We start from the raw sequence: 20992 nt of genomic DNA on the forward strand, positions 1-20992 counted from the left end.
CCCTCTGGCCATGGGTTCACTGGCGATGATCCATACATCCTGGTGGGGTCTCTCAGCTGTCATGAGAGAATGCCAACACGAAGCCCTGGCTGTGTCTTTATTTATCTGAAAATATAGAAATCTAAAGCTCCATTACTTGTGAGATTTTAGAATATTGTATTCACCAATATCTGCGAAAAAAACTAGTTTTGCACACTTATTCAACTCCATAGAATGCACAACACTGAGGCGAACCGTATATAAAAAATAGACTCTGGTTAATAACAATGTGTCAATTTAGGCTCATCAGTTGTACCAAATGTACCACTTTGATGGGGATGTTGGTATGGGGAGGGAGGGAAGTATATGATGTACCTCTAAATGTGTGGGGTCGAGGAGTAGGTATATGGGAAATCTCTACGTTGTGCTCAATTTTGCTGTGAACCTAAAACTGCTATTAAAAAATATATTTTTTAAAAATCCCATTGGGAACATTTAGGAAGAACTGCTGGAAAAACACATAAAATATATGCCTATTGTCTTTATCCTATGAAGGCAGGAGCCATATCACTGTACCCAGTGCATATTAATGAAAATGCAGTAAGTACAATGAGTAAGTATCAAATGAGGCAAAATTCATCAGTTCTTCCAAATAGTCTAAAGGTTAGCTCTGAATTAAACCAGAGGCAACTAGAGTATGACTGGATTTATAGTTGTTAGAAGACAATTCAAGGTCCCTCCCATTGCTGCACATCTTATGAGAAGAGGCACTGATTCCCTGTGTTTCAGGCTTGTTTTTCAAGAATGTTTGGCTTTGGCTGGTCTGGCTCAGTTGGTCATCTAGTGTGTACCAAAAGGTTGCTGGTTTCATTTCCGGTCAGGGCACATTTCTACGTTGCTGACTCAATCTCCAGTGCAGGGCATGCAGGAGGCAGATGATGGATGTTTCATTCTCACATCAGTGTTCCCCACCTCTCTCTCTCTCCCTTCTTCTTTCTCCAAAAATCAGTTAAAAAAAAATATTTTAGCTCATCCAGGTGTGTCTCAGAGGTTTAGCGTGGATACAGGGACCAAGAATTCACCCAATTCCATTCCTGGTCAGGGCATTTGCCTGAGTTGCAGGCTTGTTCCCAGTAGAGGGCACACAGGAGGGAGCTGATGATTCTCTCTCATCATTGATGTTTTTCTCTCTCTCCCTCTCCCTTCCTCTCTGAAATCAATAAAAAATATTTTTAAATATTTTTAAAAACTTAAACAAAAAGAATATTTGTATAGCAAACAGCTTTGGAAGATAGAAGTTTGTTTACTGCTCCTGTAATAAAGGTAATGGTTCCTTCTGGAGTAAAGGGAACACGTGCTCACTTCCTATTATCAAAGATTCAGATTTCCTAAGGCCAGGGCTCCTTTTCTATAATACAACCCATGGCATGTGTAGCTGTTACCTATACCTCCCTGTGCTTCCCTTTGGGCACTGGGGCTCCTAGAACTGGCACAAATGCTGATATGCAGGCTACTGCTATTGCTATGAATAAATAAACAGTCCTTTTTGTCTTTGACTCAGGAGTCTTGTGTCTCCTGCCAGCATCCATGTACTGTGCGTGTTAGCTTGCACATACAGTAAAATATCAATCCTTTATAGTTCTTGACAATGAGATTGGCTCATTCCAAAATATTTTATTAGATAATCTTTGGTATAATGCCATCAACCATACTGAAATCCTCTATAAGAATCAACCATGAAACTCTATTGTACAAAGGAAGAGTGTTGCTAGACATTGCTTATGAAATCGTACAGTATCCTCTTTGTAAAAACCATGGAGAAGAAACTTTAACTCTTATTTATGTGAAAAAAGATTGTAATTTTTCTAAGCAACTGTATTTCTTTCGTGACATGTAACCAGGTTTCTCACTCTGTGTTGACTGCTAGAAAACCAGAGCCAAACGTGTCCCCGGCCCACACTAAGTGTATAGACATGATGCATGTCTTGGCATCATGCCTGGTTTTATTTTCCATCTCCACCCTTACTTCTTGCTCACTTGGAGTCTTAATTTATGTGATTTTGTAAGTTGCTTTTATTTTTTTCTGGAATAGGTTAGGGATAAACAAACTCCGCACACAGGAGTTGCATCAAAACTATGCGTCAAACTAAAAAGCTTCTGCACAGCAAAATAAACCATCAATAAAATGAAAAGGGAACCCACTGTGTGTGAGAACATATTTGCCAATGATACATCTGATAAGGGGTTAATTTCCAAAATATATAAATAAGTTAAACAACTCAACACCAGGAAGTTAATTCAATTAAAAATAGGCAAAGGATCTGAATAGACACTTCTCCAAAGAGGACATACAGATGGCCAATAGACTTATGAAAAGATGCTCAATCTCACCAATAAACAGATAAATGCCAATTAAAACCACAATGAGCTACCTCATATCTGCCAGAACGACTATCATCAATAAACCAACAAACAAGTTCTGGCAAAGATATGGAAAAAGAGGAAGTCCTGTACACTGTTGGCAGAATGCAGGCTGCTGCAGCCACTGTGGAAAATAAAAGGGAGGATAGTAGAAGACTATCATGTAAGGAAAAATATCCTGTAAGTAAATTACATCTAGAAAATTTTTACTTTAGAAAATTAACTTTCATTTGTAATGCTAACAGCAAGACACCCATGTAAAACATACATGGTGTCAAAACAAGCCAAAGGAAAATCATTTGGGCAAAAAATGAAAAAGGATCACAAGTCAAATTCATAGAAAAGATTCCTTTATTAACTTTTGGTCGAGAATATGTATATTTTCAGAAAACAACTCCAAGACCATGTAGATTCCTGCAACAGAGAGGAATTGACAGGACTGCTCCAGCCATGAAGACAGAAGAGAAACAGTTCAGAGATGGAAGACGCTGACGATGCCTTGCCATACTGGCAGTCAGCAACTGTGAGTCACTGCAGGTTGCCCAGGACCAAACCAGAAAGGGTCGGACCTACATTACCACCATTTGTCCACCATCCAGAACTGAAATATCATTGCTGACATGTACACATAAGGAACTGTTTGACATAGAAATTGGGACTCAAAAGAACTGTTGGCCCAGAAAGAAACTAACTATACATTGATTCATTTGCCTCTCAGCATAACCATTATTGCTTGTCTCATTTTTGGTTCTTATGTGTATTTCTAGTATCACATGATTTCACTCATCTAGGGGAAATGATGAACAACATAGACTGATGAACAAGAACAGCATCGATCAGACTGTTCTACCTCAGAAGGAAGTTAGGGGAGGGTGGGGATAAGGGAGAGAGATCAACCAAAGGACTTGTGTCCTAACCAGTGGTCATGGACAACGGGGGTATGGGGGCATGCATGGGGAGGGGTTTGGGATGGGACTGGGGGAGATGGTGAGAAATATGTGACACCTTAATCAATAAAATAATTTTAAAAATATTAAAAAATAAATAAAAAGAAAAAGAAAAAAAGAAAGAAAATAGTATGGAGATTCCTTTAAAAATTAAAAATTGGACTGCTATTTGATCCAGTGGTCCCTCTTCTGGGAATATATCCTAAGAATCTCAAAACACCAATTTGAAAGAATATATGCACCCCTATGTTCATAGCAGTGTTATTTACAATAGCCAAGATCTGGAAATAGACCAAGAGCCCATCAGTAGATGAGTGAACAAGAAAGCTGTAGTACATTTACACAATGGACACTATGTGGCTATAAATAAGAACAAACTCCTACCTTTTGCCACAGCATGGATGCACTTATTATGCTGAGTGAAATAAGTCAATCAAAGAAAGACAAATACCAGATGATCTCACTGGTACTGTGGAATCTAATGAACAAAGTAAACTGATGAACAAAGAGGCATGGACACACAGAACAGACTGACAGCTGTACGAGGGGAGGTGGGTGATGGGGAACTGGATGAAAGGAGGTGAAGACCCCTATGTTCATTGCAGCATTATTCCAGGTGGCCAAGACATGGAAACAACCAGAGTGTCCCACGATGAAGGACTGGATAAAGAAGATGTGGTACATACACACAATGGAATACTATCAGCCATAAGAAAGGATGAAATGGCTCCATATTCAGCAACATGGATAGACCTCGAGAACATTATGCCAAGTGAAATAAGTTAGTCAGAAAAAGCTGAGAACTATATGATTTCACTCACGTGTGGGATATAAAACTGAAATTCATAAACACAAGCAGCAGTGTGGTGGCTGCCAGGGGCAAGGGGGTAAAGGGGGTGGGGGGTTCTAATACAAGTTGACAGAAGATTTGACTTTGGATGGTGGGCACATGTGCAATATACAGAACTGGTAACATAGAAACCACACCTGAAACCTGTATGTTCATGTCGAGCAATGCCACCCCAATGAATTTAATAAATAAACATTAAAAGAAAAAAAAATAGGTGAAGAGATTAGCCAAAGAACATTTTTGTATAACCCATAGACACAGACTAGAGTGAGGTGATGGCCAGAGATAAGAGGCTGGTGGGGACTGGATGGAAGTGGGCAAAGGGGGTTGGGGAAATGGGGACATCTTTAATGTGTCAACAATAAAGTTAAAAAAAATAAAATCATAGAATCATAAAAAATACCCAAATAAAGCCACTGGAGCCTTCAAAAAATAAAATTAGTCAAATACATGATGTGAGAATCTGTGAACTTGTTCTCTGCTTTTTTTTCTTTTCTTTTTATACAACAGTAGACACTGGTGGAATTTTGGTACAAAAATTGTACAGCATTATTTCTTTATATTATTTCTCTCTTTGAGAAAGTAGGTAAAAGGCAGGAGGCCATCCAGAACACTACTCTAAGTAAGTGTCATATCAATAAGCTGTGCATATTTGACTTTTTAAATGTTCCTTTGTTAATTCCATTATTTCAAATGAAACTTTCACTATAGTTTATAAATCCTTCAAAGTTTGGACGACAATTTTGTGCAATCATTTTACCTATCAGTTCTCATTTTTTTAGTCTCTCATATTTGGTCTCCTATTGCTAGGAGATTCAAAAAGGCTTATATGTCTATAATTCATAATATCCAAATATATGATGGGGTTTTCTAGAAGATGCTAATAAAAACAATTTGTATGACTCATATTTGAAAATGGAAAACCAGTGTTCCATGCTTTCAGTCCAAATGTTGTTTTTATAATTACTGTATTGAGCGAGACCTGTGATCCAATTAGATGAGCATCCTGCTCCAATGGGGCATATTGGACCAGAGGACGAAGTTCTCTCTGCTTCCTATATAGTGTGGGGAAGTATTGCTCCTTCCATGCCTAAGGGATGTTGGCAGATCATTCTTCAGTCTATCTAAAGCCTTCTTCGTCTCTAGGTTTTTGACTTCAGAATCTTAAGGTAATTAGCAACTTGGACTTGTATCTATAATAATAAAAGCGTAATATGCTAATTAGACTGGACAGCTGAACAACCTTCCGGGAGTCCTTCTGGATAACGCTGGGGCTGCAAGGGCCGAGGTAAGCCACCGCAGCTGTGAGGGCAGAGCCCCTGCATGAATTTTTGTGCATTGGTCCTCTTCTATGAGTATAAAGAATCCTTTCTTTCTGTTAGGTTCAAAACAAGCTTCTTTAAGACCTAATTTGTACATCTCTGAGTGGTGAGGCTTGCCTTCCCTATTTTCTCTAAATTCTCCTTTCTTTATTAAGGTTCCAGGCTTGAACAGGTGGAGGCCGTATATCTTACCTGAGCTTCAGATAATGTAAAAATTGAGTGGGCAATATAAGCTAATAAACTAATGCCAAGGTCTTTCTTGGCATCTAGAAGGATTCAGGAACCTGGAGAAGGTGTTTCATGTAAATTAATAAAGAAGCTAGAAATATAATATAAATTTGGAAGGCATTTTAGGGAGCCAGAGGAGACCTAACTTCAGTAACCAAGTTCTCTGAATCTCTGGACCCCTGGATCTTCACTAACACAAATTTCCCTACAGCAAAGTAGATATACATGTCAAAGGTAAGGTTTAGTATACAGTAGGCATGGTCAGATTGGGGGGAACTACCTTTGGCTGTTCAGCTGTTTGGCCAGCAGGAGGCAATAACATGTAGGTTAAAATGCCCTCAGCTGTCTTAACAGGCAATAATATATGCAGATCTTCAGGTTTGGGGAAATGCCTTTGGCCATTCCAGCTGGCAATAATACATATATTCAGCCCTGCTGAAGCTTCAAGGTGCCATCAACCTTTTGATGAAACTTGCATTTATGACATGCTGGAATTAGCTTCCAGCAATAAACCATTCTCCTCTGAACAGGAGGATGCATCACAGGAGGGTCTTAAAATAGAGTACAGCAGCAGGGAGCCCAAGAGCAGGAGAAATGCAAGGAGGCAGCAGGTGGGACAAGTAGGAAGATGATAGTCCTGGGAATACACCATCGAGGAGCTTTGGCCAGCAGGCTAAATTTACGCATTATTGCATGTGGTGTATGGGCGGCCTGATGTGTTTTAAAAGCTGGGATAGCCATGGTCATTGTTTCCTAAACAACAGAATCCAAATCCCTAGATACTTCTCAACTTTGCTGCGTTGTTTTGAGGTATAACAACCAGACTGCAAGTAGAGTTAATTAAATGCTTTAAAATACTGCAAAGATATCTAGAAAACCCCAGCATATCTTTGCAAAACTATTGGTTACTAGAGGGAAGGGGGTGGAAGATGGAAAGTGGAGGATAGAGTGTGTAAGGGGGGTGGGGGGCAAATATTTGGATGTAGAAGATGATTTCACTTTGGGTGGTGACAATGCAAGATAAAGATCATGAATCATAGAAATATGCACTTGAAACCTATAGAATCCTATTAACCAAGGTCACCCCAATAAATTTTTAAAAAGTAAAATAAAATAAAATAAAATGAAAATACCGCAAAACTGAGATTGAGAATTATATTATTTAATAATGTCTCTAATGAGAGAATAAACAGAAATAAGAAAATGAAAAAGAAGGACCCTTAGAAGCACATTTAGGGCACATCTCTTTCTCAAGATAGGCATTACTGGGTTCCTTTTGGCTATAGCTAAAATAAAGTATAGAACAGTATTCCAAAGAGAAGGAAACATTCTAAATCTAATCAGAAAAATATAGCCTGATACAAAAGGGAAGGATGTAGTAAATGGGTCTAAATTGAGAATAACAAGCTATTCTTAGAAAATGATAGCATGCAATAGTTAAATAATTTTAGTATTTAAAGTAACAATAACTACCAACAAGGATAAAAGTGCACAAAAATTTCATTTGTGAAATTCTGTGTTTTGACTTTGTGATACCCTTTTCCTTCTCATCTCTATACCTACTCCAGCTTAAAAACGTGTTTGGCTCTGGCCAGTGTGGCTCAGTTGCTTGGGTGTTAACCCATACACCAAAAGTTTTCTGATTCAATTCCTGGTCACAGCACGTGCCCAGGTTGTGGGCTTGCCTGATCAATGTTTTCTTTGCACCAATATTTCTATCTCCTCTCTCTAAAAATCAGTTTTAAAAGCTTTTAAAAAATTAATTTAGTAGAAATGGGGTAGGACCGTGAATTTTAACTTATAAATGTTACAAGCTCTTGCTTTATTTTTTTTAATTATGCTTTTATTAATTTTAGAAAGGGAAAGAGAGAGGGAGAAACATCTATTGGTTGCCTCCTGCATCCCTGCCAGGGACCAAACCCACAATAATGTTCAGCCAACTGGGCCACATCAGCCAGGGCCAACAAAAAAAACTTTTAAAAAAGACATTTGTGTTTGAAGTTAACAAAAATAATAATAATTTTATGAGATAATTAAATTATTTAAGAATATTGCAAAATCAAGGTTGGGGATTACTTTGTGTAATAATGACTATTAACAAGAGAATAAATAGAAATAAGGAAATGAAAATAAAAGTATTTGATCTATACTTGTACTGTCAATATCATAGTCATTAACCCCCTATGACTATTTAAATTTAAATTAATTAAAATAAACATTCAGTTTTAATTTAAATTTAAATAGTCACAGGTGGCTAATGAGTGAGGAACTAAATATTCAGTTCCTCAATCACAATGGCCACATTTCAAGTGCTATGTAATTCATATGTGGTTAGTGGTTACCATATCAAACAGTAGAGACAAAACATTCCATCTGTAGAACAACATTGATCTTGACCATATTAACTAGCATTCAACTCTAATAGAGAATGATCAGCATTTATATTTGGAATATTAGTGAATGGAAGATTGAATGAATCACTCTCTTGGTTTTTTATTTCTTTCAAAATTAAGATCACATGCTTTTAATCTTCTTGTTAAACTAACTGATATAGAAAGTTCTTCTCAAACTGAGGAAGTAACTAAGGAAGACCAGGGCATCTCACCTACAAATTGTGGCTCCTGAAGTGTCAGGAAGGCATCACTAGGAATATAATCTAGGGTTAATGGCAGATTATATCAAAGTGGTCCAGTCATTGTCAGAAGACAAGCAGTTAATCACTATTGGCTACTGGTGCTTTGGTGGTGGTAGTAGTTGTAATTCTTGCAGATCAAAGTATGTGGCCACTTTACATGATAACAGACTACACTGCAGTTTAGGCCTGCTCCTCTGCAGAGACATCAATTCAGAAGCTGGCAAATGAATAAAAGAGATTAAACTAACTTCTCTAAAAGTGTCTTTTCCAAGCACTTCCTACCAAAGATTAATTGAGGCATTGAATGAAACTATTATTCACATAGTTACATTTTCAAAATTTGCAACAGAATTTTATGTTAGGCCCCCCAAAAGCTTAGGTTCAATCCCCTAAATCCTGTATCTTGAAAATGTATAAAAAGTTAAAAGTAGCATGGTAGTGTCTAAAATACCTCTCTAAAAAGTTGAATTATATGTCCAAAGTGAAGACTACTCCTAAAATTTTTTTCTCTTAAAATAACCTTATAGTACGTCTCTCTTACCTTCATACTTATAATAACCTTTTTCTTGCTTTACAAAATAAATTAATACCTCTCAAAAAAAAATCAAACTATGTCAGGATATTCTTCCTCAAACTAAAGCCTTTATTACTATATTTTATTTTTATATTTAATTTTAACAGCTTTATTAAGAAAATATATAATTAGTACATAAAAGTGCACATATATCCACCATCTTCAAAATATTTGGCAAGTGCCAGGGGAGTAGGAGAGGCTGGGAGGAGGTCAATGGGGAGGGGGTGGGGGAGGGAGGGGCTAGGATTAGGGTTAGGGTTGACCTCCTCCCAGCCTCTCCCACCCCCTGGCATTTGCCAATTGTTTCACTGCCATTTATTGAAAAGAATATTCTTTCTCTACTGAATTACTTTTGCATCTTCATAATGATGACATGCTTCTCTACATGTCATCAATTTGTCTCAAATAAAATCTTATTTATAAAATAAATTATCCATGGATTTCCAGTCAAAATGGTAGAGAAAACACTAGTAAATGCTGTGCTTATTTCCACCCACAACCACATCAAACTAAATTATAGAATAATCTCCTTTGAGAACCACCTGAAGACTAGCTGAACAGAACTCTATAACTAAGGATATAAAGAATAAGCCACATCTAGCTCTAGCTAGTTTGGCTCAGTGGACAGAGCATTGGCCTATGGATTGAAAGGTCCCGGGTCAAGGGCACATGTTCAGGTTGCAGATTTAATCCCTAGTAAGAGCTGTGTATGAGGCAGCCGATCAATGATTCTCTTTTATCATTGATGTTTCTATCTCTCTCCCTCTCCCTTTCTCTCTGAAATCAATAAATATATACATATATATTTTTTAAAAGAGTAAGCCACATTTAGTCTGGTAAGAGGGGCAGAGACAAAGAACACCCGGTCCCACACTCACATGTGGTAGTTAAAACTTGGGAAGATATCTAAGCTGTAGAGGACCCACTGAGGAGCAAAGGGTCCCAACCTCATACTAGGATCCCTATCCTGGACTGCCAGTGCCAGGAAGAGAAGTCCCCACAATATCTGGCTGTGAAAATCATCAGCGAGTCCACCTGGGTAAGAAATGGGCTGCTAGAGTCTCAGGCATTCCTCTTAAAGGGCCTGCGCAGGGACTTACCCACTGACAGACACACTAGCTCCAAGCTCCAGCATTGGGAGTAGCTCAAAAAGCACCAGGAACTGAACTATCTGGCTTCAGGGTGAGGGGTGGCGGAGCAACTCTCTCAGAACTAAAGTGCTGGCAAGCCCCATTGTTACTTTACTGAGCCCTCTCCTGATCTAGCCTCCAGGCATAGGCAGGCACCAAAATCTGAGTCACCATCAAATTGACTTCACCCTGGTGATTCCCTGAGAATCCACCCTTCTCAACACATGCACCAGTATCAGCCAGAACCTCTTTTATTTCTCAGTCCTCACTGGAGGATATTTTTCCCATTGATTTATTTTTATTATTTTTCCTTTATTGATTAAGGTATCACATATATGTCCTTATCCACCCATTATCCCCCTAATGCCCCACTCTTGCCCTCACCCACCTGGTATCTGTGTCCATTAGTTAGGCTTATATTTATTTTTAGAGAGAGTGGAAGGGAAGAAAGGAGAGAGAGAGGTGAGAGAAAAAGAAACATCTATGTTAGAAGACACATAGAATGGTTTCCTCTTGCATGTGCCCCAACCGGGACCAGAGATCAAATCTGCAATCTAGGTACATGCCCTTGACTGAGAATCAAATCTGTGACTCTTCATTGCATGGGCCAATGCTCTAACCACTGGGAAACACCATCCAGAGCCAGACCAAGCCACTCTAACCACTGGGAAACACCATCCAGAGTCAGACCAAGCCTCTTTGAGTGGCTATTCCTCACAAACTTCTAGCATCAGCCCACTTTGCGGACTTTTCTAAAATCTCTCAAAGTTAACAAACCCCTAACAAGCAGTGGCTGACCTAAGCATGCTCTGTACCCCTTGCTAAATGGTTCCCAGCTCAGCACTAGTGGCTGCTGGCCTCAGTTCACAGAACAGCCTCTTTCAGGTGCTTCCAAGCCCAGCACAGGCAGCAACCAACTGCAAATCGCTTTTAGCTCCTATCAGATAGCCCTGTGCCAGCCATAGTCAGCAGATGACCTGGGCCTACACTGAAGCCTTCCCAAGAATCCTCAGAACCAACATACCTAGCGGCCTGGCTAGCTTCAGACCACTTAAAAGTACCACCCAATTAGTTTCACAAATTACACACCCAAATGGTGAACTCAGCAGGCACCAGAACACCACTACAATAAATCTTACTCTTTGGGGTCAGCCCACACACAGCAGCTTATTCCCTGCAGTCATGGCCAGAACTCACTATCTGAGGGTCAATCCCATCCACTAACATTCCAACAGCAATCAAGGCTCTATCACAACAGGAGAGCACATACAGCCCACACAATGGACACCCCTGGAGCATCCAGCTCAGGTGACCAGGGATACTGTGCCACTGGGACGTACAAGACACCTACTATATAAAGCCACCCCACCAAAACTGGAAGATGTGGTAGATCTACTTAATATGTAGAAACAAATACAGGGGAGCAGCCAAAATGAGGAGACAGAAAAAAAAAAAAGTCCCAAATGAAAGAACAGAACAAAAATTCAGAAAAAGAACTAAATAAAATGGAGACATGCAATCCAACAGATACAGAGTTCAAAACAGTGATTATAAAGATGCTAAATGAACTTAGGCAAAGAATAGGTGATCTCAATGAGAATTTCAATAAAGAGACAGGAAACATAAAAATGGGAATAAAAACAATAAAGAATAACTAGTCAGAAATGAAGACTACAGCTGAAATAAAGACTATATTTAAGGAAGTCAACGGTATTTTAAATGAAGCAAAGGATTTAATCAGCAATTTAGAAAAAAAGGTAGCAGAAGATAATCAGAACAACTAAAAGAAAAATGAAAAAATAAAGTGAGGATAGTTTAAGGGGCCTCTGGAACAACATCAAGCATAACAACATTTGCATAACAAGGATACCAAGAGAAGAGAAAAGCAAGGAATTGAAAATCTATTTGAAGAGGGACCTTGTCCTCCTCCCCATGTGGGTGTCAGTTCTGTGGGACTCTTACGCCCTCCCTACATGGGAGTCTGTACTTGTTCCTCAATAAATCTCCACCTTTGCTCTACCACTGTTTGTCTGTGGATTCATTCTTCCATTACCTGTGAACAAAGAATCCGGGTTCCAGCCAAAAATCCTGTTTCACTGTGAGGATTGTTATCAAAAGATTTCTCTGAGGACAGAAGTAGACTTCTAGACCCACAAGAATAAAGAAGCTCCCTGCACCAGTGCTGCAGCTGAGTCTCTCCTGGCAGTAATGCCAACAATCTCAGGAAAAAATGAAGACAGAGATTTGAGGGACAGATGAAGACTGACAGTCTTGCGGATCCCTGTGTGTGACAAACCATTACAGGGTTGTGCTGGTTTTAAATAAGAAGTGATGAGGGGAGAACTTGGCTCTCGGCGGAGCTTGAAGATGGCGACCGAACAGTCGGACTTGTTCTGACTCTGGTCCCAGAACAGATAAAAGTAACATCTGAGTCGCTCAGGGAGGGTTGATTGGCAGCTGAGGGGCAGCAGAGGTTTCAAGGAAGCTAGGCAGCGATCCGCTGGACAGGATTTCCAGCCGGTGGCCAGCACTGCCACAGCGGTGGCCGCGGCGGCCGCGGCAGCGGAGGCAGAGGCAGCGGCGGCGGCGCTGTGAGAAAGGAGTGGCTTCTCTGAGGCCTGGAAAGCCCACTGCGGAGAGGTCCATCCAGTAGCTGAGACGCCCGAGTTGTCGCTGGCGCGTGGATTCAAAGTTCTTCAGTCACCCACGGAAAGGTCAGAATTTGCGGGGAAAGCCTGAGAGATCGCGGTCCCGCGGTGCTGGCAGCCACAGTAGCCGGGGAGTTCCGGCCCTGCCTCCATGCAGCGCCCGCAAAGCTGAGCCCTAAGAAGGCTGCAGCGACATCTAGTGCTGGGTTTGGCATAAGCTTCCCCAGAAGCGGGAATTTTTTTTTTTTTTTTTTTTAAAAAGCCAGGGGACACGGGACAGAGTGTTAAGAATCGCGGCTGTCCCGCCAAGGGCGGAACATCTGGACACCTCGGCGCCTGATCCCCTTCACCCCCTTGCTTTGGAATACTAGGGAAGATCAGCCTAGTTGGGCATATCCGGGGAATTTGCAGGGAGAAAGTGCCTCCCTGGAAACAAGGGATCGGAGCCAGAAGAGATAGTCTGGGAGCCAGCTGGCACCCTGCCAGCTAGAGCCATAGAGAAAGAAGGCCGGAGCAACCAAAAAGACTGGGAGGTCAAACCGGAAACACTGACACCTAAGAGCTGAATTACAAACTGCCCTTTTTTTTTTTGTTTGTTTTTTGTTTTTTGTTTTTTTTTGTTTTTGTTTTTTTTTCTCTTTTTTTTTCCTTTCTTTTCTTTTGTCTTTTAATTAATCAAAAATAAATGGACACAAATATCTAAGATATAGTCTACTAAAAATTAAGGATTACCTTACAAAACTGAGGTGCAGTGGAAAGCTGGGAACTGCAAGACTGTCTGGTCCGAGAATCAGAAGTGCCAAATACATTAACTGAGGAAGTGAGTGACCAGTACTGGTCATTTTTATGCTAATTTTGCTATACTTTATTTTATTTTCATTTTTTACATCTTTTATTTAATTTTCATTTTTCATATCTTTTACTTAAGAAACAATTTTTTTTCTTTTTTCCTTACTTGATTTTACCTTTTCAATTACTACATTTTTCAATCTCTATCACTATTACTACTGCTATTTTGCAATTTTTTTAAAAAAAAATTTTATTTATTTTTTTTTTTCTTTCTTTCTCTTCTTTTTTTTCTCTCTCTAGTACCATTTTATTTTTTTTTTATTTTACATTGGGAGTAACCTTCATTCTATTTTAATCTCTACTATAGCATCATTCAACCCTATCTCAACTCAACCTTTACACTATCACTCTCTTACTAAACTTTACCCTTTAGTCTACAGTTTATCCTATCCCTTTCCGGCTTTAGTTTTTCCTCTATTCTCTCTCTATACCCCCTGCTAAAGCTCTCACTATACTTATAGACCTAAGTTCCAACCCCTGATCCAAGTGTATAAATACCAATCTCTGCACTATATTAACTAGTTAAAAAAAAAAAAAAAAAATCCATTCTCCCCTCTATCCTTTTCGCATTGTATGTGTGAAGGTTGATTATTGTGAATTTTTATGCCTTTTAGTGAAATTGTTATGCTTATTCCTGTATTGTTATTGTTGCTTTGTATTTTTTTTAAATCCTCTGTTTTTGTTTGTTTATTTTACTTCTGTATATCATAGCCTTACTTAATAATAGTGGATATTGTAGTTTGTATTAATCTCCAAGTATTGTTACTGGCATTGGCTGGGTCCAGAGGTTTTTCTATGGCAATTTTCTCCACATATATATAGTTTGTTTCCCATTTCTCTTTTAGTTTGCTTCTTCTCTCTCTTTCTCTCTCTCTCTCTCCCTCTTCTTTTTTTCCCTGTTTTCCAACTTCATTTTGTCATTACTTTTTTCTTCTTCTTCTTTTTCTATCTCTTTATCCCTCTTTTTTTTTAATTTACTTAATTTTTTTTTTTAATTTTAATTTTATTTTTTTTTAATTTTTCTTTATTTTATTTTTACCTTTATTCCTTCTCTCCTATCCCCTAAGTTGCCTTTCTCTAGTGGTCACCTTTATTAGAGGTTATTAATATTGTAAATACATTCCTGTTAAGTGCCGCTTGTGTTGTACCTGGTAGTGTTGTATTTTGTACCTCAAAATCAACGCAGGAGAAGGAATACCACATAACCAGACATCCTGAAAAGAGAGGCCATGGGGAGACAAAAACATAGTCCGCACTTGAAAGAAAAGCAGGCATCACCAGAAAAGGAAGTAAACGAGCCAGAGGTAAGCAGCCTGCCAGAGCAAGAATTCAGAGTAATGATCATAGCATGGCTAAAAAGAATGGAAGAGAAATTTGACAAAAGCCAAGAAGAAATGAGAAAGAACCATGAGGAAATGAAGGAGAGCCATGAGGAACTGAAGAAGAACCAAGAAGAAATGAAAAGTGACATCGCTACCATGAAGAACTCAATAGAAAGCATCAAGAGTAGACTAGATGAAGCAGAGGACCGCATCAGTGAGCTAGAAGATAAGATGGAAAAAAATACCCAAGTAGAGCAACTTCTAGAAAAAAAGATTAAAAAGCAGGAGGAGAGCCTACGGGAGCTTTGGGACAAAACAAAACAAAATAATATTCAAATAATAGGGGTTCCAGAAGGAAAGGAAACTGAGGTAGACATGGAAAAAGTATTTCAAGAAATAATGACAGAAAACTTTCCTGAAATAGAAAAGAAAAAACCCACACAAATCCAAGATGCCCGCAGAGTCCCAAGCAAAATGAATCCCAGAAGACAGACTCCAAGGCACATTATAATTAAATTGGCAAACAACAACGACAAAGTAAGAATCTTAAAAGCAGCCAGAGAGAGACAGAAAGTTACATACAAAGGAACCCCCATCAGACTAGCAACTGATTTCTCAACAGAAACTTATCAGGCCAGAAGGGAATGGGATGAAATATACAAAGTCATGCAAAGGAAGGGTCTGAATCCAAGAATACTGTACCCAGCAAGGCTATCAATCAAAATTGAAGGGGAAATCAGGAGCTTCACAGACAAAAAAAGACTGAAGGAATTTATCTCCACCAAACCAGCAATGCAAGAAATGCTAAAGGGTCTACTGTAAAAATAAAGAAATAAGAAGTGAAGAAGGAACACGGGTATAGAATAAAAATGGCGTCAAATGAGTACCTATCAATAATAACCTTAAATGTAAATGGATTAAATGCTCCAATCAAAAGACATAGGGTAACAGATTGGATAAGAAAACAAGACCCATACATCTGTTGTCTACAAGAAACCCACCTCAGAAAAAGAGATGCACACAGACTGAGGGTGAAGGGATGGAAAAAAGTTTTCCAGGCAAATGGAAATGAAAAAAAAGCTGGGGTAGCAATACTTATATCTGACAAATTAGATCTCAGAGTGAAGGACATAACAAGAGATAATGAAGGCCACTTCATAATACTAAAGGGAACAATCCAACAAGAAGAAATAACCCTGGTAAATATATATGCACCCAATACAGGAGCAACCAAATACATTAAAAAACTGCTAGAGGACATTAAGGGAGAGATTAATAGCAATACAATCATAGTAGGAGATTTTAATACCCCACTGTCACCCTTCGACAAATCATCTAAACAAAAAATCAGCAAAGAAATATCAATCCTAAATGACTCACTAGACCAGATGGAATTAATTGACATCTTCAGGACACTCCACCCCAAAGCCACAGAATATACATTCTTCTCAAGTGCACATGGGACATTCTCAAAGATAGACCACATTTTGGGACATAGGCAAAGTCTCTTCAAATTCAAGAAGATAGAAATCATATCAAGTATCTTCTCAGACCATAATGGCATAAAACTGGAAATTAACTACAATAAAAATAATCCAAAGAAATCAAACACATGGAGACTAAACAGCTTGCTATTAAACAAGGACTGGGTTACCAGAGAAATCAAGGAAGAAATTAAAAACATCCTGGAAACAAATGACAATGAAAGCACAACAATCCAAAATCTTTGGGACACAGCAAAAGCAGTTTTGAGAGGGAAGTTCATATCCTTACAAGCCTATTGCAAAAAACTAGAAAAAATAGTAACAGATGATCTAACTCTACAACTCAAAGAGTTAGAAAAGGAGCAACAAGAAAAACCCAGTGTAAGCAGAAGGAAGGAAATAACAAAAATCAGAGCAGAGATAAACGACATAGAGACCAAAAAAACAATACATAAGATCAACAAAACCAAGAGCTGGTTCTTTGAAAGAATAAATAAGATAGATGGACCTCTAGCCAGGCTAACCAAGAAACAAAGAGAGAGGACCCAAATAAACAAAATCAGAAATGAAAGAGGTGAAATAACAACAGACCCCACCGAAATACAACGGATTGTTACAAAATACTACGAACAACTCTATTCCAACAAACTGAACAACCTGGAGGAAATGGACATATTCCTAGAAAAATACAAACTTCCAAAACTCAATCAGGAAGAATCTAAAAATCTCAATAGACCAGTGACTTGGGAAGAAATTGAAACAGTCATCAAAAAGCTTCCAGCAAACAAAAGCCCAGGGCCAGATGGCTTCACAGGAGAGTTTTACCAAACATTCAAGGAAGAACTAAAACCTATCCTCCCCAGACTATTCCAAAAAATTCAAGAGGAAGGAACACTTCCAAACTCCTTCTATGAAGCCAGCATCACCCTAATACCAAAACCCGATAAAGACAACTCAATGAAAGAGAATTACAGGCCAATATCCCTCATGAACATAGATGCCAAAATCCTCAACAAAATTCTAGCAAATCGGCTCCAGCAGAGCATCACAAAGATCATACACCATGACCAAGTAGGATTTATACCAGGAATGCAAGGTTGGTACAATATCCGCAAATCAATAAACGTGATACATCACATAAACAAGTTGAAAGATAAAAATCATATAGTCATATCAATTGATGCAGAAAAAGCATTTGATAAAATCCAACACCCTTTCCTGATAAAAACTCTTAACAAGGTGGGAGTACAAGGATCATACCTCAACGTAATAAAAGCTATATATGATAAACCCACAGCAAACATCATACTCAATGGGCAAAAACTAAAACCATTCCCTCTAAGAACAGGAACAAGACAGGGATGCCCACTATCGCCACTCCTCTTTGACATAGTACTGGAAGTACTAGCCATTGCAATTAGACAAGAGGAGGAAATAAAAGGCATCCAAATTGGAAAAGAAAAAGTAAAGTTATCCTTATTTGCAGACGACATGATATTGTATATAAAAAACCCAAAAGACTCCATTAAAAAACTAATTGGCTTAATAAATGAATTTGGCAATGTAGCAGGATACAAAATTAACACCAAGAAATCTATGGCATTTCTATACACCAACAGTGAGTTTATAGAAACAGAGACTAAAAAAGCAATTCCATTTACGATCGCACCAAAAAAATTAAGATACCTAGGAATAAACTTAACTAAGGAAGTAAAGGACCTATTTGCGGAAAACTACACGACACTGAAAAAAGAAATAGAGGAAGATGTAAACAGATGGAAGAACATACCATGTTCATGGATTGGTAGAATCAACATCATCAAAATGTCCATACTTCCTAAAGCAATCTATAAGTTCAATGCACTCCCCATTAAAATACCAACGGCATATTTCACTGACCTAGAAAGAACTCTCCAAAAGTTCATTTGGAACAATAAAAGACCCGAATAGCCACAGCAATCCTGAGAAAGAAGAGTAAAGTAGGAGGTATCTCAATACCAGACCTCAAACTGTATTACAAAGCCACTGTTCTCAAAACAGCCTGGTACTGGCACAAAAACAGACATATAGATCAATGGAATCAAATCGAGAACCCAGATATCAACCCAAATCACTATGCTCAATTAATATTTGACAAAGGAGGCACTAATATACAATGGAGTCAAGACAGTCTCTTCAATAAATGGTGTTGGGAAAATTGGACAGATACATGCAAAAGAATGAAACTAGATCACCAACTTACACCATACACAAAAATAAACTCAAAATGGATACAGGACTTAAACATCAGACGGGAAACCATAAAAATACTTGAAGCATCCACAGGCAACAAAATCTCAGACGTATGCCAAAAAAACTTCTTCACTGATACTACCCCTAGTGCAATGGAAGCTAAAGAGAAAATAAACAAATGGGACTACATCAAAATAAAAAGCTTTTTTACAGCAAAAGAAACCATCAACAAAACAACAAGAAAGCCCACTGTGTGGGAGAACATATTTGCAAATGTTACCACTGATAAAGGTTTAATCTCCAACATCTACAAACAGCTTATACAACTAAATAAAAGGAAGATGAATGATCCAATTAAAAAATGGGCAATGGACCTAAATAGAATATTTTCAAAAGAAGACAGAAGGAAGGCCAAAAAGCACATGAAAACATGCTCAAAGTCACTAATTATCCGAGAGATGCAAATCAAAACAACAATGCGGTACCATCTCACACCTGTCAGAATGGCCAACATCAACAAATCAACAAACGACAAGTGTTGGCGAGGTTGCGGAGAAAAAGGAACCCTCACGCACTGCTGGTGGGAATGTAGACTGGTGCAACCACTGTGGAGAACAGTGTGGAGTTTCCTCAAAAAACTGAAAATGGAACTCCCATTTGACCCAGTAATCCCACTTCTAGGAATATATCCCAAGAAACTTGAAACACCAATCAGAAAGGATATATGCACCCCTATGTTCATAGCAGCACAATCTACAATAGCCAGAATTTGGAAACAGCCTAAGTGTCCGTCAGCAGATGATTGGATCCAAAAACTATGGTACATCTACACAATGAAATACTATGCTGCCATAAAAAAGAAGGATTTCTCATCATTTGCAGCATCCTGGATGGAATTGGAGAACATCATGCTGAGTGAAATAAGCCAATCAATGAAAGAGAAACACCACATGACCTCACTCATTTGTGGATAATAAAGAACATTATAAACTAGTGAACCATAAGATAGATATAGAGACAGTATATCAACAAGTAGACTGTCAAGTTACAGTGGGGACGGGAGGAAGATCTGGGGGAGATAATAGATCAACCGAAGGACTTGTATACATGCATATAAGTGCAAGCAATGGACACAAAACTCTGGGGAGGGAGGGGATGTGTGGGAGGGAGGGAGGGGGTAAAAAGAAAATCAATAAAATATATTAAAAAAAAAAAAAAAAAAAAAAAGAAGTGATGAGGGCTCCCACATTACTTGGGAATACTGTTACTCTGCCACTTGCTCAGCAGTAAAATCTTTCTGAAATGAAAAAAAAAAAAAAAAAAAAAAAAAAATCTATTTGAAGAAATAATGATTGAAAATTTTCTTAACGTGGTGAAGGAAACAGACATATGAGTTCAGGAAGTACAGAGTCCCAAACAAGACGAACCCAAAGGGCTGACATCAAGGCACATCATAATTAAAATGTTGGAGGTTAAAGACAAGGATAGAATCGTAAAAGCAGCAAGAGAAAAGCAGTTACCTACCTAAAAGGGAGCTCCCACAAGACTATCAGCTGATTTCTCAACAGAAACTTTGCAGCTCAAAAGGGATTAGCTTAAAATATTCAAAGTAATGGAAAGCAAGGATCTGCAACTAAGATTACTCTACCCATCAAGGCTACTATTTAGAATCAAAGGAAAGATAGAGAGCTTCCAGATAAGAAAAAGCTTCAGTAGTTCATCACCACGAAACTACTGTTATAAGAAAAATTAAAGGGACTTTTTTAAGAAAAAGGGATAAAAATATGAATAGTAAAATGGCAATAACTACATACCTATGAACAATTATTTTAAATATACATAAATTAAAAGCTTCAATCAAAAGACAAAAGGTGAATTAATGGATATGAAAATAAGACCCATAGATATGGTGCCCACAAGAGAACCACTTCAGATCAAAAGAGACACAGTATAAGGAATGAAAAAATAGATTTTATGCAAATGCAAATGAAAAGAAGCAGGGTAGCAGTACTTAATATGAGATGGAGGTTCCTTTAAAAAGTCAGATAGAACTACCATATCACCAGGTTTATTCTGGAGTCTATTCTGCTCCATTGCTTTACTTGTACTATGTTTATGCCAATAACACATTGTCTTGAATACCACAGGTTTATAAGTTTTAAAATCAATTATTATTAACCCATCTAAGTAACACTTTTGTATGTTCACATGAATTTCAGAATCAGCTTGTCAAATTCTACAAAAAAACAAACAACCCTCCCCCCCCCACATACACACACACACAAACAAACAAACAAAGAAGCTGTAGTAGATTTTAATAGAGATTACATTGAATTTATAGATCAATTTGGGGAGAATTGACATTATAACA

The sequence above is a fragment of the Pipistrellus hanaki genome (genome assembly GCF_964339955.1).
Source record: "Pipistrellus hanaki genome assembly, chromosome: 2".
In the NCBI taxonomy this organism is placed as follows: domain Eukaryota; kingdom Metazoa; phylum Chordata; class Mammalia; order Chiroptera; family Vespertilionidae; genus Pipistrellus; species Pipistrellus hanaki.